Here is a 21255-nt window from a genome sequence, read left to right on the forward strand (position 1 = left end):
CATAAATAAATTTTTAAAAAAGGATGGTTTCTAAACAAAGGTAGGAAAGAGAAGCTACACAATAAAGGTGAGATTCCACCTGCCCCCAGGCCCTCACTCTGCAGACCCTGGCTATGTGGGTGGAGGCGTGGGGAGGTGCACAGCTTGTGTTCCCTGAGCCACCCGTGCTGTCAAGGGCAGGGCTCTAGTCTGGCTGTGGCCTCCGGAGCCTGGCCCTGCCAGCAGGTGCTCCGGGGCCTCCATTTGCAGAGGGAGCAGGCGCTGTATAGTGGGCAAGCCTGGGGGAGGAGAGACTGTGCTCTGTGGGGGCACTTGTAATTTTGTAACCAGCAAATGAAAGGGCAGAGAAAAATCACCAGGCAACCTTTCATTCGAGGCTCTCTAATTTGTGCAATTAAGTAAACGCATCAGGAGCTCCGGGGATGGCAGATCCCAAAACTGCCTGACAGAGCTCGCCTGCACTCGTTTTTATGGCCTTACTGGGGCCCTAAGAGGCTGGGAGAGGGTCTTCTTCGATTCAGACATTTCAAACCTTGAGAGTTTTTATCTGGGCTCCGTTTTCTGTATCACAGGAGCGCAGCTAGCGCCCAGCTGTGCGATATATTTTATATGGCCCAGCCATCCCCGAATAGAACAAAGGAGCAAGCCAGGGAGCAGAGGGCTTGACAATCACGGGGCAGGGCCAGGACCCCTGCACTAGGAAGGAGGTCCAGCACTGGAGTGTGTGTCCGAGGGGAACCCCACCACCAACCCCTAGCCACCGTGGAGACCCAACAGTACACAGTACCCTCTCACCTGTGAGTGACCGTGGGAAAACGTCAGCCAGCTGAGGCTCGGCTGCTCACCTACCTTGAGCGGCTGTGCCTCCCGACACCCAGTTATCTGACCTGACGACCTTGCGAGGGGGTGCGTGCTTGGTGCAGCCGTTAGGCTGCTGCCTGGGACGCCCACATCCTACATCGGAGAGCCTGGGCTGGAGTCCTGCCTCTGCTTTCCACTCCAGGCTCCTGCTAACACACACCCTGGGAGGCAGTGGACGATGGCCCACCCAGATGGAGCTCCTGACTCCTGACTTGAGCCTGGCCCATACCTGGTCATGGCAGGCATTTGGGGAATGAGCCAGTAGATCAAAGATCCACCCTCTCTTTCTATTTCTCTCTTTCAAATAATTTTTTAAAACAAAAGCAAGCATTTCTGTATGTTTGGCATGTAAACCCAACACAGATACCACCCCATCCACACAGGTGAAGACCAACACAGCAGGCAGACATGATCCTGTCTGAATCCCCAGTCAACCTGCTGGGCTGTGGCCCAGAGGCAAGACCTGGGCCCACCCTACACGACCTAGGCAGCCACGGTCGGGGTGGTTTTAGGGTTTCAGCCCACACCAAACCGCCATCCCAGTTCTGTCAGCTGTTACCGTCAGACCTGGTGGCAGGTGTAGCTTGCGGCTCCCTGCACTGGGATACCCGTGACTCCGGAGCCGTGGGTAATGCGATTTTGTGACGGCAGCCACGGTTCCCATTTGAGGCCTTCGAAGGGTTCATTTGTTTCCAAGTAACCTGTGCTAAACCTTCTCTTGTAAAACTTTCGTTACAGCGAAGAATTCTCTTTAAAGCAAATAAACACATTCTTGACATGTGCTCAGATATATAAATTCCTGGTTTTACCTACAAACATTTCCTAAAACAGGACGTAGCTTTATAAATCCAGTCTCTTGACGCTACATTATTCAGTCAAGAAAACATTTATTGCCTGTGTGATATTTCAAGACATTTTCCAGGTAATCTAAGGTCAAAAAGTTCTCCTTTTTTTTTTTTTTTCAAAGTTGAAAAATGGATCCAGGATCTAAACCTCAGACCTGAAGCCACAAAACTCCTACAGGAGAAACCTGGAGGACACTGGCCTCAGCAAAGATGTCCTGGATAGGGCCCCAGCAGCACCGGCAATCAAAGCAAAGGGAGACAAAAGGGACTGCATCAAGCTAAGAAGCTCTGCACAGCAAAGGAAACAGAGACAACCGACAGAACGGAATACTCTACATCTGATCCAGGGTTCATATCCAGGATATTCAGGCAGCTCAAGAAACTCAACCACAGCAAAGCAAACAATCTAGCTAACAAATGAGCAAAGGATACGAACAGATGTTCTTTCAAAGGATGAAATGCAAACGCCCAACAGAAACATGAAGAAAATGCTCAGGACCACCAGCCCTCCAGCAAATGCAAATGCAAACCACAATGAGGTTTCATGTCACTCCAGTCAGAATGGCTGCCATCCCGAACCACCACATAACACCTGCTGGCAAGGCTGTACAGAAAATGGTACCCTAACCCACTGCTGGTGGGAACACGATCGGTACAACCATTATGGAAAACAGTTCACAGGTTCCTCAGAAAACTAGCAATGGGGCAGCTCTGTAGCACAGTGGGGTAAGTCCCTGCCTGCAGCACTGGCATCCCACATGGGTACTGATTCAAGTCGGGCCACTTTGCTTCTGATCCAGCTCCCCGCTAATACCGGGGAAAGCAGAGGAAGATGGCCCAGGCGTTTGGGCCCCTGCACCCAAGCGCAGGACCAGGAAGAAATTCCTGGCTTCAGTCTGGCCCAGCCCTGGCCACTGCGGCCATCTGAGCCGGCAGATGGAAGACTCTCTGTCTCTACCTCTTTCTGTCACTCTGCCTTTCAAATAAATAAAAAACAGATTTTAAAAAACTCACCCAGGTGTGGAGCTTACTGGGCCTGAAAGCCCCTTCCTGCCATTCTAATCCCACCCCCCTCATTCTCTCCCCATCAAAGATCTCCATTTGTGTGCACCAGGCGGTGCGTGTCTTCCTCTGTCTCCCTCCTGTCTGGGGAGGCTTGGGGGTGGGGCTGACGTCCGCGGCACCAGCGCCAGTGTCAGTGCTGCACCAGTTCCCACCTGCGAAGCTCTTGGATTTTCAGCCCCGCCCTCCGCACCTGGGCCAGGGCCCTCCGTCAAGTCCCCTGCGGAAAGAGCCAGACAAGCACAGGCCTGCCCAGGCTTCCTGAGCCCTTCAGGGCTCCTGGGTGCAAACCTCCTTATTTCCCCTCCCTCTTCTCCAAGCGCCCACCTGGAGATACGGATAACTGGCACAGTAAACCATCCAGTTATCACTGGTGGGAAATTTCCCCAATTCTCCAAAAGACTTTAACTATATATAACATGTAAAGCAAGACCAAACACTCTGGAGACACACCTGTACATATATGCAGAGATGTGTTAGGGAGAGAATCCTTCTTCATATTTTCCCTCTCTCTCTCTCTCTATCTCATGCACACACACACACACACACACACACACGGGTACTTTGAAAGTTCAAGGAAAATGCGGGCCTGTATTGTGGCACCCAGCACCTGCGACACCTGCATTCCAAATCAGAGTACAGGTTCAAGGCCTGGCTGCTCCACTTCTGATCCAGCTCCCGTTACTCCACCTGGGAAAGCAGCAGGTGATGGCCCGAGTACCTGGACCCCTGCACCCATACGTGAGATGCAGATGAAGTTCCTGGCCCCTGGCTTCATTAGAGAAGTGATTCAGCAGACAGAAGACCTTCCTTTGTCTCTCCTTCTCTCTTTTATGATGCTTTCCAAATTAATAAACTGGTTTTTTTTTTAAAAGGTCATGGAAAATGGAAGTAAAATGTAAGTTTATTTTAATGCAAAAAATATTTGAAGTCCATCGCACAGTGCATTTTTCACGCATCTGTGAAGACCTCTGTGTGCGTGGATATATACGCACGCGGGCAGGACGTGACCCTATCTACGTGTCAGAGAGAGGGCGTGTAGTCCTACTTCACCACAGGCTCCGAGGAGACCAGAGTCCCTGCCCTGGGAGCTCAGAGCCCAGCAAGCGAGCAGGCAGCGGATGAAGTGAGGACCACTTATCCACCGAGGGTGCACACCGGGGAGAGGGCACAGCCAGGGAGGAGCAGGGGCAGCCAGGTGCCCAAAGGACTGGAGAGCAGACCTGGGAGCCGACCTCCGGCTGCAGTCAGGAAAAGCAGACCGTATCCTCCGCCCCGGTCAGCAGCGCCAGAACACGGGCTGCACAGACGCCTCGCTTCCTTCACTCCGACCCCACCAAGCACTGACAGCCTCTATGCCTCCCACTGCCCCTAAGTGGGCACTGTTGTCCCTGTAACCACCCCACCTGTGCCCTTCCCGGATCCTGCAGGCATCTAGGCCTGAGCTTCCTGGTCGGCGAAATGGGAGTGTAGAAGCCCGATGGGGCTGTGCTGGGGCTGGGCACACGGCCGCCAGTAAGTGTGTCTGTCACCGCCATGGCTTCCAAGGTGAGGCTGCCCCTCCCCCATCCCCCTTTTGGGGAGCCCCGCCTGCTTCAGACTCCCAGAGCGTCCCTGGACGTTCCCTGGGACACCCACAGCCAGTCATGGAGCACCTAGGGTGGAGTCTTGGCTCACTCCGATTCCAGCTCCCTGCTAACATACGGCCTGGGGGGCAGCAGGTTCAATACTCGCATCCCTGCCACCCACGGGGGAGACCTGGGTAGAGCTCCCACTGCCGGCTCTGGCTTGACTTAGCTGTGGCTGCTGCAGGCAAGGGGGAGTGAACCCACGGAGAGACGAGCACTTTCTGTCTCTCTGTCTCCCTCTGTGTGTGTGTGTGTGTATCTGCCCTTCAAATTATATATATATATATATATATATATATATATATATATATATATTTAGCAGGCAGAGTGGACAGTGAGAGAGAGAGACAGAGAGAAAGGTCTTCCTTTTGCCGTTGGTTCACCCTCCAATGGCCACTGCAGCCGGCGCACCGCGCTGATCCGAAGGCAGGAGCCAGGTGCTTCTCCTGGTCTCCCATGGGGTGCAGGGCCCAAGCACTTGGGCCATCCTCCACTGCACTCCCTGGCCACAGCAGAGAGCTGGCCTGGAAGAGGGGCAACAGGGACAGAATCCGGCGCTCCGACCGGGACTAGAACCCAGTGTGCTGGTGCCACTAGGCAGAGGATTAGCCTATTGAGCCGCGGCGCTGGCCCAAATATATTTTTTAAGATCTTATTTATTTGAGAAGCAGAGTTACAGAGCGAGAGAGACAGAGACAGAGAGAAAGGTCTTCCATCTGCTGGTTCACTCCTCAAATGGCTACAATGGCTGGAGCTGGGCTGATCCAAAGCCAGGAGTTTCTTCCGAGTTTCCCAAATGGGTACAGAGGTCCAAGCACTTGGACCATCTTCCAATGCTTTCTCAGGTCATAGCAGAGAGCTGGATCAGAAGAGGAGCAGCCGGGACTCGAAACAGCGCCCATATGGGATGCCGGCACCACAGCTGGAGGTTTATCCCACTACGCCACAGTGCGGGCTCCCACATACATTTTTTACAAAAGCAGTCAGCTGTGACTCATTTCTCCTAAGCAGTGACGTGTTTTAGTTCCCTAAGTACACCTGTCAGTGTGTCACCACAACCAACATTTACATTTTAAAACTTCAGCCTCCTTTGGAAGGTGTCCAGGCTCCCTGAGCAGGTAAAGTGTTTCAGAGGGAGCCGCCAGGACCTCTCCCCCGGCCCCTCCGAGACAGCTGACCTAAGAGCTTGCTCACCTGCCCCTGCCCGCCTGTGCCTCCACAGCACAGAACACGGTCATCCAGGACCCGCCATCCACCCCTGAGAGCCCTCCTCCTCTCCCCTCCGTCACAAGCCAGCTGTGCACAGGCTCAGCCAAGGAGACGGGTCCTCCTGGAGAAACACACATGGGGCGCTGCCCACGAGAGGGGCCACGAACATGTCCACAGAGTGCCCACGAGACGGCCCCTGGATGCAGCTGTTCCAGACAGTACCCCATCTCACGCAGTCAGCTGCCGCAGCATAGGTGGGCATTTAGCATCCGTTGGATCAGTTCCCCTTTTTGGTGTGAATTTACGTAGCCTGAATTGAGACCCAGGAGCTGACACTCACCCCTGGAACCTGCCTTGGTCAGGCCAGCACTGACGGCACAGGTGGGTTTCCTGTAAACTGTGTCCCCCCACCAGTCCTTGGCACCTGTCCAAGATGCAGGTTCTGGACACAATAATCCACGGAGGACACCCAGACCCAAAAGCAGCCTTGCTTCACCCACCCCAGCCACTGCACGAGGGAGGGACATCCGCAGCTTCAGTCACACATGGGCCAGGCATGCGACCACCTCACCCCCGACTGAGAAGGGGGCATCAGATGCCAACAACGGCCGGAGAGAAACAGTCCGATCAGGTCCCCAGGGGAGCAGTGGGGACGAGGTTGTCACGAAAAGCACGAGTGGGAGCTTTCTAGTGGCCACCACGGATCACGAGGGTGTAGGTTGCCACAAGCTGAGAGGGGCCCCGACCACCAACCCTGGGGTGATGGCGCCGAGACCCCCAGGTGGGCGGCTGAGCCCCCCAAGATGTCGTTCACAGTGAACCTGATTCCGGGAGGGAAGAGACGTTCCTAGCAGACGTACCAGCTACCCAGGCAAGGAAAGCGAATGCCCGGGAAAGCACAGGAACTGTTTGCCAGAATAATTTCTGGTTTCGTTTCTGCGGCTTTCACGGCGGCTGAGACGAGCCCCGCGCAGCCACCCCCGTCACGCTCCGCGGCATCTGATCTCGCACCTGTTCAGACTCCTGACGTCGGCTGGCGGTTCCACAGCTCCCACAGACCCAGGAACTTTCTGCGCATCGCGGTCATTAGCTGTGTGGGGCAGGCGGCTGCTGCAAAACCAGCGAGTGTCCGGCGGTGCAGGCTGCCCGCATCCCCGGGGGCCCAGGGCTGGAGAGGCCCTTTCTGTCCAGCACCCAGAGGCCCGAGTCCAGCGTCACTTCCTCTCCCAACAGAAATCTCTCATGGACTTTACTTAGAGATGGCTCACTCGCCCGCTACGGCGTTCTCTCCCACGCGGACAGCAATCACGCTCGGTCTGGTGTCCAGATTCATCGACACCTGAGGATTCCAAATCAGTCTCAAAAACAGTTGGTACCCAAATCAAAATTATACAACACACGATATTCAGGGCCCTGCGAGGTATTTGGCAAGGGGTTTGGTAAGGGTGGGTCTGGAGGCAGAAAGCCAATAGAAGTTATCCCCAAAGGGGCGTGTGCTGTGGCTCAGCAGGTTAGGCCTCCACCTGGGACACGGGCGTCCCATGTCAGACTCTGGTTCAAGTCCCAGCTGCTCCACTTCGAGTCCGGCTTCCTGCTAACGCACCTGGGAGACAGCAGGTGGTGGCTTAAGTACCTGGGCCCCTGCCACCCACATAGGAGACCCAGATGGAGCTCCTGGCTCCTGGCTTTGGCCTGGCCCAGCCCTGGCTGTTGCTGACACTCACTCTCGTTCTCTGTCACTTTGCCCTTCAAATAAATTAATTTTTAAGTTGTCCCACAATGTCCTTGCAATTGCCCTCACTCACTCCATGCTTCTGAAGGACCTATGTCGCACTAATGCTAGTCTTATCTCGTTCCTGGTCAGAGGTCTCACTGCCCCATTGGTGGCGACTTCTGGAAAAAGGCTGAGCAGGCGAGGAGCACCCAAGGCCCAGGCTGGGGCTCGGTAGATGTCATCTGTGCCTGGGTTGAGCCCCAGTCTCTGGGGGCTCAATGTCCTGGAGGCCACTGCCCTCTCTCCCCTCCCTCCTTCCTGTCCCACCTGTGACAGAGAGGAACAGCAGGCCGAGGCCTCTGGGCTGACAGCACTTTGGGCTCCGAGCCAAAAGCAGAGGGAATGACCTGGGAAGCTCTCGTGAGGACGTGGGAAGCCAACCCAGGGACGCAGAACCAGAGCCAGCTACTGGACCCATGTACCCACGCACTCAAATATAGGACACAGGTGTCTGTTAACCAGCATCCCAAGTGCTAGGCTAATGCCTGCCCCAGTGCATGCATGTTTAAATAAAAAACCAATCTGTTAGAGCAAATTTAATACCAGGCAACAAAACAAAATAAATTGGATAAGAAGGGATAGAAGCAGGATGCAATAAAATTGCATTCATACACAGCTGTAAGTCCCCAGAGGACTAAAAATCTACATGCAAAGTGCCAAACCTTTAAAAATGCAGAAAGTAATATGAGAGAGAACTTATAATATCAATTGGAGTAATAGTCTCTTAGACTAGACCACGAAAAGTACAAACTGTAAATAAAACTATGTAATGTTTTCACTGAATTCAAAATCAAAACTTAGTTTGTGCCAAAAAAAAAAAATCATCAACAAGTGCCAACAAGTCAGGCTGCAAGATAACCCACTGCCTCGGGGGGTCACTCACTGTGCATTCAACCTACACCCAGAATCAACCTACAGTCAGAATCATCCATGCAGAGAAACCCTACAACCAGAGGAGGGAGGGGCACACAGACAGCAAGATGCCCGGGCGAAGGACAGGAACAGCGAATCGACACTCACCCCTGAGCTCCGACAGGACAAGGACTTGCCGGGTCACAGACCCAGAGCCCTTGTGAGGCCGTGGCATGTGCAGTGAGCAATGAGCCCGCCAGACAGTGAGCAGCAACTTCCTGGAGGCTGTGCCTGTCAGTCAACCCGACAATCCCAGTGCTAGGCACATTTCCTAGAAAACACTTATGTACACAGCGGGCCACGCAGTAGAGAGCTCTAGCCAGCACTGCCTGTATCAGCAAACAGCTGGGCCAACCCCCACGTGTCTGTTAACAGGGGCATGCATAAATAACTCTTGGCATATTGATGTCACACTCATGCACTTAAATATTACGTGGCAGATAAAATAAATAACCTGGGGGCAGGCATTTGGGGCAGCAGCTATGACACCTCTGGGATGTCTGCGTCCCACGTTGGGTACCTGAGTCTCAGTCCCAGCTCTGCTCCCAAGTCCAGGTTTAGGCTAATGCACACCCTGGGAGGTAACAAACAATGGCTCCAGTGGTTGGGTCCTTGCTGCCCATGTAGGAGACCCAGATGGAGTTCCCAGCTCCTGGCCTCAGCTTAGCTCAGCTCCAGTTATTGTAGGTATTTGGAGAATGAACCAGCACAAGACAGACAGTCTCAGGGCACCTCTGTCTCTGTCTCTCTCTCTTCCCCCCTTTCAAACAGATAGATACATAGATATGGATATATAGATAAAAACCTTATATAAAGGAATAATCTGACATGGCAAAGTACATAAAATAAAGTTTTGTGCAAAAACCATATGATCATACAGAGAGGATAGGATATTGATTGAATAATGTTTTAACCCTTGCAAAACCATGTTGTATGTTGCCTATGGCTACGTAAAATGGTAGTGGGTGACAGAAGGCTGAGTGTGAGGCGTGGGCACACCCTCTGCAGGATGACGGGCTGATGGACAGAGGACTGACTGCCTCAGGAGGAAGAGCGAGAGCCCAGGGAGGCACCCACAGAGCGCATCTCAACACGACTGTGCGTCATGGGGAAGTCACGGCAAACCGTCCGAATCCAGGGAGGCCAGCGGCACACACAGCGCGTCTGTTCACTGCATCCTATGACCTTCGGTGGGTTTGGAAGACTGTGTCTCAACACAGCTGTTTTCCAGATCACTCCGCTGCTGCTCCCTGCTCTTGGACTCTGGGACGCAAACCCTGGTTTGAGGCACAGCAGCCACGCTCCCCAGCTCTTCTCTGCCCAGCCTGGTTCCATTCCCCGCTGTCCTCACTTTTCCTGCTCCAGGGCCTTCCTCGCCTCCCCTCCCAGGGCTAACTCCTCTCCCTCACCCAGCTCTCTCGTGCCACCCCTGCTGGGAACACTCCTCAGCCACCTGGCACGCACGAGGGTCCCGGTTATGCACTCTCTCACACCCCTGCCTCTCGTTCAGCGTCGTAAACACCACGACTGATTACTCGTGGGTTTTCTTCTTTTTAAGCATCTGTCTCTTCTGTTCACCACTTAATCTAGCACAAGGCTTGACACCCAGTGGGTGCCCAACTGATGTACTGGAAGAAGGGGAAAGAGGAGAGGGCCATGACGGATGGCAGGTTGGGGGTGGCGAGGTTGGGAGGGCAGACACATTCACAGCCAGCATACCCCCAAGGAAGGGATGATGAGGTTGGGGAGCAGACACAGACACAGCCAGTGTACCCCCAAGGCTGGGGATGGTGAGGGTGGGGAGCAGACACAGACACAGCCAGCGTACCCCCAAGGCTGGGGATGGTGAGGTTGGGGGGTAGACACAGGCACAGCCAGCGTACCCCCAAGGTAGGGGATGGTGAGGATGGGAGGGCAGACACAGGCACAGCCAGGGTACCCCCAAGGCTGGGGATGGCAAGGTTGGGGGGCAGACACAGACACAGCCAGCGTACCCCCAAGGGAGCCTCCACGCCCTGCACCCTGTGCTGAAGGCAGCCGGGCGCCAGCTACTCGGGGTTGCACTGGATTTTCTAGTGTTCTGCTGTCTGCAGTGACTGATCTGTCATTGCTGCAGGAGGCTGTGGCTAAGGATTCCTGCTGCACGGGCCCCTGGTGAATCCATCAGGACTTTAACATACACTGCAACCTGGAACGGCAGATTCAGGAGTGTGTCCCAGCACCTCCCAGTGCCGGGAGGCGTTAGTCTTCATTGTAGCAGGCACTGATTCGGTGATCCAAGCAAATAATTAAGGGCGGCCGAGCAGTTTTCAAGAACTGGCTGTGTTAAAACACACTCACACTCACCCCCACTCTGAGGCTGTACTGTCCACTGCTCACACTGTACACACACACGTGTTAACACAGGAAACATCTATTTAGGAGGTAATCTAGAGAAGAAAAGTATTCCTACAGGATTAAAATCAATTGTGGGGCCAGCGCTGTGGTGTAGCAGGAAAAGCCACCACCTACGGTGCCTGCATCCCATATGGTTCAAGTCCTGGCTGCTCCACTTCCAATCCAGCTCTATGCTGTGGCCTGGGAAAGCAGCAGAAGATGGTCCAAGTGCTTGGGCCCCTGTACTCCACGTGGGAGACCTGGATGGGGCTCTTGCCTCCTGGCTGGAGCCTGCGCCAGCACTGGCCATTGTGACCATCTGGGGAGTGAACCAGTGGATGGAAGACCTCTCTCTCTCCCTCTCTCTCTCTCTCTCTCCCCTCCTTTCTCTCTGTAACTCTTTCAAAATGCATAAATAAATCTTTGTTAAAAAATCTATTGTATATTTTGAAATCAGATGACAAAGACGCTGGTGGTGATGATGATGAAGATGATAAAGGAGAATAATTAGCAAAAGTGGATATTTACGATGTGCCAGGCATTGTGCTAAGTGCACTGACTACCTTACGTCATCCTTATAAACCCCATGAAATGGGCAATTTTATTACTCTTTTTACAGTCGAGAAAAGTGGCTATTCCCACCCAAAAGTCACCCAACATTTTTTTTAAAAAAGATTTATTTATTTGAAAGGCAGAGAGAGAGAGGGAGAGGGAGAGAGGGAGAGACAAAGAGAGAGAGAGAGATCATCCATCTACTGGCTCACTCCTCATTTAGCCGCAATGGCTGGGGCAGGGCCAGGCTGAAGTCAGGAACCAGGAGCTTCCTCCACGTCTCCCACGTGGGTGCAGGGGCCCAAGCACTGAGGCATCTTCTGCTGCCTTCCCAGGTGCATAAGCAGGGAGCTGGATAAGCCAAAGTGCTGGTCCCTGTCATCCAAATTTGAAGCCCATATGCCTAGCTATTTTGCCAACAGCCTCCTCTGACCCACCTGCTCCTCCCCAAATCATCTTCTCTCCCTCTCCCTCCCTCTTCCTTCTCTCCCTCTCTCTCCCTCTCTCCTTCTCTCTCTCTCTCCCTCTCCCTCTCTCTGCCTCTCTCTCTCTCTCTCTCTCTCTCTCACACACACACACACACACACATACCCCTTCAAGTTCATCTTCTCCACTGTATCAAGGAACCAGATTTAACCAACGTTCCTTCAGTGTTTGAGAATGAAGGCAGACACAGGAACAACAGGTCCGCATTCTGAATCCTCCAGGCTCAGGATGATTAATTTAACATCTCCTCCACATTTCCGTTCTGAGCAGATGGCCACTCAAGCTGCCTGGCCCAGGAGGCTAGTGTCTCTCACCCAGACAATTCCAAGACCCACAGATGCTCGAGCCCAAACATCCCGGTTCTTAACGTGGCCAGAGCCTCACACTCCTGGTTTTTGTGTACTACAAAGTGCCCCATCCGACACCCTCGGTCCACCCATCTTAAAATAAGTGCAGGCGGCCGGCGCCATGGCTCACTAGGCTAATCCTCCACCTGTGGCGCCGGCACACGGGGTTCTAGTCCTGGTCGGGGCGCCGGATTCTGTCCCGGTTGCTCCTCTCTCTCTGCTGTGGCCCAGGAAGGCAGTGGAGGATGGCCCAAGTGCTTGGGCTCCTGCATCTGCATGGGAGACCAGGAGGAAGCACCTGGCTCCTGGCTTCAGATCAGCACAGCACTGGCTGTAGCAGCCATTTGGGGGGTGAACCAACAGAAGGAAGACCTTTCTCTGTCTCTCTCTCACTGTCTAACTCTGCCCTGTTGTCCACGGCAGTGGCATGCTAAATGACACGTTTTCAGTTGCCATGAGCACATGACTAATAAAAATGAATGAAGGCACCGAAGTCTGTATCTGAGAGGAGACGCTAATTTCATACATCGTCTATGAGCATTGAGAAGCCATCGCTGGAAGACAGCCTGCTCGCTCACAGTGGGTAGGAAGTCTGGGGCCATACTTGTGCCCTCCCTGGTCATAAGATACCCAACCTGGAAGGCATTCTGAGATCAGGTGGGTTTTACAATCAAGGCAGGCGCCTCTCCTTGCACATCAAAACAGAACTTTAGAAGGGCAAATGAAATTTCTTCTTGCCTTATGGAGAATTGGAGCAAGCAAATAATGGCAGTAAACTTGTAGAGGAAACAAGTGCAAATAGATGGAAGAAAAATGTAAATCCTGCCATGGTTTTTCTTTTTTTTTTTAAAGATTTATTTATTTTACTTGAAAGTCGCAGTTACGCACAGAGAGGAGAGACAGAGAGAGAGAGACAGAGAGGTCTTCCATCCACTGGTTCACTCCCCAGATGGCCGCAACAGCCAGAGCTGCACCGATCCAAAGCCAGGAGCCAGGAGCTTCTTCCAGGTCTCCCACGCACGTGCAGGGGCCCAAGGCCTTTGGCTATCTTGTACTGCTTTCCCAGGCCATAGCAGAGAGCTGGATGGGCAGTGGAGCAGCCAGGTCTCAAACCGGTGCCCACATGGGATGCTAGCACTGCAGGCAGTGGATTTACCCACTACACCACAGCACCAGCTCCTCCATGATTTTTCTTTTCTTTCTTTCTTTTTTTTTTTTTTTTTTTTTTTTTTTTTTTGACAGGCAGAGTGGACAGTGAGAGAGAGAGACAGAGAGAAAGGTCTTCCTTTGCCGTTGGTTCACCCTCCAATGGCCGCCGCGGCCGGTGCGCTGCGGCCAGCGCACCACGCTGATCCAAAGGCAGGAGCCAGGTACTTATCCTGGTCTCCCATGGGGTGCAGGGCCCAAGCACTTGGGCCATCCTCCACTGCACTCCCTGGCCACAGCAGAGAGCTGGCCTGGAAGAGGGGCAACCGAGACAGAATCCGGCACCCCGACCGGGACTAGAACCCCGTGTGCCGGCGCCGCAAGGCGGAGGATTAGCCTAGTGAGCCACAGCGCTGGCCTCCTCCATGATTTTTCAAGAACATCTTTTCCTTTTGCTTTTCCCTCCCACCAGAAAAAAAAAAAAATCTTATTTAGGGAGGGAAGAAGGTAACCAGGATTCCTTCCTCTAAGCTCGGATCTCGGGTACAAGGATCCACACGTCCGAGCCAGCAGAGGATTCTGGGATCCAACAAGGAAAGCCATTGCCAGCGTCATTTTCTGGGAGCTTCTGATCTCACAAGGGTAGCGCAGCGCTCTGCTGCAGGTCAGGCAGCCACAGGGACCACTCTTCCCTGCGCCCCTGGACAAGTTAGCACCCTGTCTGGGGCCCAGCCTCCCGAGCTACCAAATAAGACGACGTTGCAACCTGCCTGCCGGTGGCGAGCAGACCTGCACGGCAGTGGACATGGGCACACAGTGCACCGCCAACCAGAGAAACAGGCTCCTGCAACCCGAGTCTGTCCCAGCACTGGAGTTCTTAGCTCCCTCAGGGGGAGCACAGGCCGGCTCTGCAGGAGGGGCCTGCCCCGCTGCCCAGGCGCCAGTGCGCGCCGGGAAAGGCAAGGGCCCAGTCTATTTCTGTCGCAGGATGACCTCACAGGAAGCCTTGCCAGGGCTAACTTAGAGCCCCCAGGTTCTCAGGAGGACTCAAGGTCAACCCATTGTTTTTGACCCAGGCCTCTGGCTTCCCCTTGATTGGCACCTAAATGGGGGCTCTCTTTCCGGTGGCTGGCTTCCACTCCTCCCCACCAGTGCCCCCAGATATAACAAGTATGTGAAAAAAAAAAAAAAAAAAAAAACAGCATTTGTTCCCAGCGCTAAATCTTAATCTTTCAGAGTTGGTCCCTTCGAACGCAAAGAGAAGACAGTTGGCATTCGATCTGCTTCCCGGTACCCACAGCACCACGGACTCTGGTGGTACCTCATGCCCACTGCCCACTCGCTGAAGCAGTCCCACCTACGACACGCGTGGGCTGCCCGTCCCATCTCACAACGCACCTGGGTTCGGCTGTTCTCAGCGTGGCAGTTTTAGATGGCTCTATTTCATAGAGAGGTTTTTTTTTCTTCCCTGTAAAATCTGTCTTCCTGAGGCTTCTCCCCATGGTTCCTGGTTTCTCCCCAGGAGCTTGTACCTGATGTATTAATCATATTTTTTCTATATTTTATGATGTTTTGACATCTTGAGGGACCCAGCTGGCTGAGGAGACACTGCCCTTACCAGGGTTGGTGAATTCCTGAGACAATAAACAACGTGCCTATGATGCACCTTCCTTTTCTTATGCAAACCAGCTAATCCAGAGTCCACCTAACGCCTGTCACCCCAAACCTGACTCTCACAAACCAGCCAGATTTCTCCTGCCCCAAATCAAATCAGGACCAGGCACCAGACAACGAGGGACAGCCCCTGCTCCCTGACCCCTGCTGGAACTACTCAAACTCGCCAATCCCAGCCTGTCGCCCTTCCCAACCTGCCCAGGATTGCCTGTGGGTCCTTCCTGCCTCCTACCAACACTGGCGGCTCCCACGGGGGGCCTGTGTGGGAGCCGTGCCCCTCCACCCAGGGAGCGCGAGACGTGGAGAGATTCTCTCGCGGCATGAGCCCGTCCATCACTAGGTCACCTCTCTGAGTTAAACATGTGAGCAACATTCAAGATGTCTGATGACCCATTCAGAGCCGTGACCCTGCCCCTTCCAAGCTTCCGCTCCACGCCCGTGACCTTTGACCTTCACCACCCTCCACAAGGCTGGAGGCATCTCTTACCACCCAGCTCAGAGCCGGCTCCTGGGAGCTGTGCACAGTCCCACACGCGGGCTCTGACCAAGCGAAGGCAGCCGTGTGCCGTCAACAACTCCACCATTACCACTGTCAGTAGCTCATTTACACTGCTGGTGAAAACGAAGCTTTGCTGTTAACAAAAACCTTCAACTCCATTTCATGTGAACGTTTGTTAAACCAAGCTTCCCCGTGATCCTTTCTTGCATGACTTGTTTAATTTAAATGTTCAAATTCATCATCATCACCATACGACATGCAGTTTCCTAGCAGGACCACGTGGCTCTACCGTAGAGTTTACAGTTCTTTACATACGGACCTAATGATTCACCCGTTCATTCATTTCAAAGGCAGAGTGGCAGAGAGGGAGAGATCTTTTACTGCTAGTTCACTTCCCAAATGGCTGCAACGGCCAGGAGCCAGGAGCTCCATCTGTGTCTTCCACGTGGGCGGCAGGGCCCCAGAACTTGGGCCATCTTCAGCTACGTTCCCGGGTGCATTAGCAGGTGCCTGATTTGGAAGCAGAGCAGCCAGGACTCAACCTGGTGCTCCCGTATGGGAGGACAGCGTTGCACACAACACCATAACACCACCTTCATATGGGGTCAGTGTTGTGGATTTTTTTTTAGGAGCTGTTTTTTAATTTATTTTAAAAGAAGAGTGAGTGAGACAGAGAGGGAAAGAAGAGGAGAGGAGACACAGAGAAAGAAAAAGAGAATCTTCCACCCACTGGCTTACACCCCAGATGGCCAAGATAGTCAGGGCTAGGCCAGGCTGAAGCTAAGAACCAGGAACTCCATGCTGGTCTCCCATGCTGGTGGCAGTGACCCAAGTACTTGCGCCATCCTCCTCTGCCTTCCCAGTTGCATTTAGCAGGGAGCTGGATCAGAAGTGGAGCAGGCCAGCGCCGCGGCTCACTAGGCTAATCCTCCACCTTGCGGCGCTGGCACACCGGGTTCTAGTCCCAGTCGGGGCACCGGGTTCTGTCCCGGTTGCCCCTCTTCCAGGCCAGCTCTCTGCTGTGGCCAGGGAGTGCAGTGGAAGATGGCCCAGGTGCTTGGGCCCTGCACCCCATGGGAGACCAGGAGAAGCACCTGGCTCCTGCCATCGGATCAGCACAGCACGCCGGCCGTGGCGGCCATTGGAGGGTGAACCAACAGCAAAGGAAGACCTTTCTCCCTGTCTCTCTCTCTCACTGTCCACTCTGCCTGTCAAAAAAAAAAAAAAAAAAGTGGAGCAGCTGGGGCAGAAACAAGCACTCCTGGCATTGCAGGCAGCGGCTACTGTGCCAGAACACCGGCCCCGTATGATTCTTTGTAACAACTAGGATGTTAAGGACAATGAGGGCTCCTCTACCAAATATCCCACATGCAGACCCCATGAAGTCCTGTCACAAGTACTGGCATTGTCCCCCTGTGCAGGGAAGAACATCAAGACTTTGAGAGACTAACTGCACCTGGATGGGGTACACGCCCGGGCTTCAGTGCACATCCTGTGGGTCACATCTGACTTCAGTCCCTCATGCTCATCATGAGAACCCCATCTCTCCGGCTCTGCACACCGCGCCTGGAATCAGAATTGCGAGCGCTCAGATACTTGTCTGGACGGTTTCTTCAACCCTGGGGGCTTCCAAATACAGTTGGGTAGCCCTCCTCCTTCCCCCATGCAGCACTGCTGCAGATCTCGAAGGACATAGGACTCTAGCTTCCTGAGCTTCTCTTCCTTTGGGAGGGAGAGTCCCCTGACAGATGGCTGCTCAGAAGCCGTGGGTTTCTCTAGCTAGATTCCTTCCCTCAGCGAGTATCCCCGCAGGGAACAGGTGCTTTCGGACATCAGCTATCATTGCTATCGGCATTTGCACCTGAACACTCACATGCTGCCGTGAGAGAGTGCTGCAAATGAGTTTTTCAGCATTTAATTTAAGTATGTATTTGAAAGTCAGAGTTACAGTGAGAGAGCGAGAGACAGAGAGGGCTTCCATATGCTGGTTCACACCCCAGTTGGCCGCAACAGCCTGGGCTGATCCAGGCCAAAGCCAGGAGCCTGGAGCTCCATCCAGGTCTCTCACGTGGGTGCAGCGGCCCAAGTGCTCGGGCCATCTTCTGCTGCTTTTCCCAGGCCACAGCAGGGAGCTGGATCAGAAGTGGAGCAGCCGGGACACAGATAGACGCCCCTGTGGGATGCCGGCGTTGCATTGTCAGTGGCAGCTTTACCCGATACTCTGGCCTCCGAAATGGCCTCTGAAGCCATGACTGTAGCTTACAGCCAAGGAATAAACTGACAGTAATCACTTTGTCAAAAAAAATAATAATAATAACAGGAAATGACTGTGCTTCCTCTGCTTGGTGTAACACAAACTCCAGGCCCAGCCGGTTTTACCCGCCACGCTGTCCTCCACACTCACTGAATGGAGCCGTAGACTCTCAGCATGACCAAGTTCACACACTCACCCTGTGCTCCCAAAGCACTGTGCAGTTTACAGTTTTTCCACAAAACGTGAGGGGGCAGAGAATCCTCCACTCACTGGGTCACCTGGAGAAGGCACAGCCCAGGGAAAGGCAGGGCTGCAGCCGGACCCCCGACTCAGGGTGCACACACCATTGCACCCTGCAAAGGTTCTGGGCGTTCCTTGGAAGCTGATGGAGGCCACTGGCAGAAATGGAGATGGAATCCACAGTCGCCTCTCACCCTTCTCGTGTTGCCATCTTCTCTCTACTTCTGAGTGCAGAGGTCGCCATCCTTGATTCAAAATTGACAACAATAAGATTAAAAGTCCGTGGGGTCCCTGCCTACAGGATCCCAGTGGTCGGCGCTCCTTCCTTCCCCAGCCGTCAAACTAGCACACTTTCACCTTTATGCACCAAAGTACACGTCTCTCTAAATTTTGTTATTTATTTGCAAAGCAGAAGCAGAGAGGGAGACAGAGGGAGAGACAGAGACAGAGCGAGAGCTCCCATCCACTGCTTCACTCCCCAAATGCTCACAGCAGCCAGGACAAAGCCAGGAGCCCGGGGCTCAATCCAGGTCTCCCACGTGGGTTGCGTGCAACCGGCTACTCTAGCCGTCAGCTGCTGCTCCCCCAGGCCAGGCATCTGCAGGAAGCTAGAATCAGAAGCAGGGTCTGGACACGAATTCAGGTGCCTTGCTGTGGGACATGGACATCCCAGTGGCATCTGACCTGCTGTGCCAAACACCTGCCCCAAACTTGTCTTTCCACTCCATGTTCCCGCAGGCTTCCTGAAGAGCCCCTGCAGCCCTCAGTATTCTTATACCTGCACCTTTCAGCCGGGAAAGTCCCCCCAAAAGGCCTCCAAGGTGGCAGAGCTGGCAGCTTCTGTAGCATCTGGGGTGCAGGCAGGGCTGCGTGTCTACCAGCTTTAAGGCGGGGCTGCATCTTCGCACGGGGCACAGGTTCAAAGCCCTTCCTCCCCGAGCTCCCTCACCCTGGTGACAACCGTCTCTCTCCTCCGCGGCACTTGCCACAGGTAGTGACGTGTGAATAGCAAGGACCGAAAGAAGACGCAACACTAAATTCCCATCACTCAAGAAGAACTCAAGCTACCCTCTGGGAGAGACGCTCCCAGGATTAATTATATTGTCGGGGTTGATATCTTCCTTCATTTCCCTCCCCAGTAGTTTCGCAAATACATTTTTCCACAGTTTGAAAGAAAACCTAGGAACTCCCAAGTTCCACCGCCAGGAAACACTGACAGCCTGTGATAGCTGAATAATGGATGAAGCTCCACTGTTTACTTAGCAGTGGGAGAAAAAAAAAAAGGAGGGGGGGGAGATAGAGAGGTGCAGATAAGCAAGAGGAGGAGCCGACATTCTCCCAATGGAACAGCCATGAGTACCCGGCCCTGTTCTTTTGTTTTCTGTGCACAAAATGCGTATGGGAGCCACCAGGCTGCAGGCAGCTCCTTATCGGCTCATGCCTGCTCCGTGGAGTTTGTGAGCCCTCTCCCTTGGCCCGGGGCACTCTGTCCTTCCGGAGAAGGGCATGAGACCAGCATTCTCATCCTGACAACATGGAGTCCCCCACTGCACAGTCCCTAGAGAGAACGCTCTCCAGGAGCCTGCAGCATGTCCCCGGCTCGGAGCCACTCCCAATCCAGTCCCACGCTGGAATGCTGGTGGAAACGCTCCGATGTAATTAGCAAGGTTTACGGTTTTCTTTTCAACACTATTCTGGATTTCGCTGCTAATTACCTCGCATTCCCACATTCCTCTGTGGGGCCACCCAGACCAAGTCAGTCAAGTGGGAGGCTGCCAGAGAAATCTCCCACCATGCCCGTCCCTGGGAGCCCAGGTTTCACCATTAGAGATTCACTCTTTGGGTTCGGGAGGCATTTGAATCCCTGGAGGTCCCATTAAAATGCAACAGCTCCGAGAAGAATAACATGGAAAGCTATTATTAACTGACAGCAAGGAGGCCCTTGGGAGTTGGACACAGGATATAGCCTGAGGAACGACCACAGGAAACTGGGACACGGCAGAGAGGGAAGGTAAGGCGGCAGCAAAAATAAACTCTATCTACTTGGCGAATTTTCAGGGGGCAAGCGTGCACTCCTTCGTGTATCCCTCGCACAGAGAGTGTCTCCTTCCAGACGGGGTGATGGGCACGGAGCCGTCTGCCTCATTTGTACTCACAGACAAAATCAACAGCGACACCACACCGGCCTGTGTGCCAAGCTCTGCCCCAAGCCGGGGCTGTTTGATCAGGACTTTGCCCCTGGATTTGCTCCTCCAGCGCCTCCAACGAGCCACCAGGGCTGCCAGGGAGGGCTGCGTCTACATCACGCGTGTGCATGCTCTCCTACCCTCCCCTGCCTGGAGACGCAATCTGGGTGCTTCCCTTCCCTGCTTTTATTTTCTTTTTCTTTATTTATTTATTTTTTTTTTGACAGGGAGAGTGGACAGTGAGAGAGAGAGAGACAGAGAGAAAGGTCTTCCTTTGCCGTTGGTTCACCCTCCAATGGCCGCTGCGGCTGGCGCGCTGCGGCTGGCGTACCGCGGTGATCTGAAGCCAGGAGCCAGGTGCTTCTCCTGGTCTCCCATGGGGTGCAGGGCCCAAGCACTTGGGCCATCCTCCACTGCCCTCCCTGGCCACAGCAGAGAGCTAGACTGGAAGAGGAGCAACCGGGACAGAATCCGGCGCCCCGACCGGGACTAGAACCCGGTGTGCTGGCGCCACAGGGTGGAGGATTAGCCTAGTGAGCCGCAGCGCCGGCCCCCTTCCCCGCTTGTAACACTGCAAACTTTCTATACAGCTGGAGAGTACCCGCAGAAAACACAAGGTGGCTTAATGAATACAGGAAGTGTCTCTGGAAGAGAGGAGGCACCCACGGAAGCAGATTGCTAGATTCCAGGAGCCCCAGCCTCTGCTCCGCAGGTTTCTGACTTGCACTGGCAAGAACTGGTCCTGCAGCAGTCTTTGCACCCCTTCAAAGAGTAAACTGGACACGAAGAGTTAAAGAGACGCCTGAGTGTGACGGTCGTGTGGTGGCTGTTTGTGTGTGTGTTGATGGTCGTATGTACAGATGGTTGTGTTGTGTGTGCTTGTACATGCATGTGTGTTCCAAGGCTGTGTGTCTACGTGTTGATGGTTGTGTGCATACAAGCATGTATGCATTGATGGTTGTGTGTACACATACATGTGTGCGTGTTTATAGGCATGTGTGTGCATGTGTTCCTTGATGGTTGTGTGTATGTGCACATGTGTGCATGCGTATGTTGATAGGCATGTGTGTGTGTGCATGCATGTGTTGATGGTTGTGTATACGTGTGCATAGGTGTGTGTTGATAATTGTGTGTGCATTGCATGCATGCCTGTGTTGATGGCTGTGGTGTGCCTGTGTGCATGTCTGTGTGTGTGTCTACTGAA

The 21255-nt window shown here is 53.7% G+C and overlaps 1 long non-coding RNA gene across 2 annotated transcripts in view; it reads right to left on the bottom strand.

Annotated features, from left to right (window-relative positions):
• Nucleotides 1-6841: 6841 nt before the first annotated feature.
• Nucleotides 6842-21255, bottom strand: part of LOC127487554 (uncharacterized) — a 125611-nt gene continuing 111197 nt past the window's right edge. For both annotated transcript variants that reach the window (XR_011381749.1, XR_007914485.2), the window contains exons 2-4: nt 17822-18110; nt 16828-16937; nt 6842-6944 (exon numbers count right to left, since the gene is read on the bottom strand). This is a non-coding gene — a long non-coding RNA (uncharacterized lncRNA). The remainder of the gene's footprint in view (nt 6945-16827; nt 16938-17821; nt 18111-21255) is intronic.

This window comes from Oryctolagus cuniculus, chromosome 13, assembly GCF_964237555.1.
Source record: "Oryctolagus cuniculus chromosome 13, mOryCun1.1, whole genome shotgun sequence".
Taxonomy (NCBI): Eukaryota; Metazoa; Chordata; class Mammalia; order Lagomorpha; family Leporidae; genus Oryctolagus; species Oryctolagus cuniculus.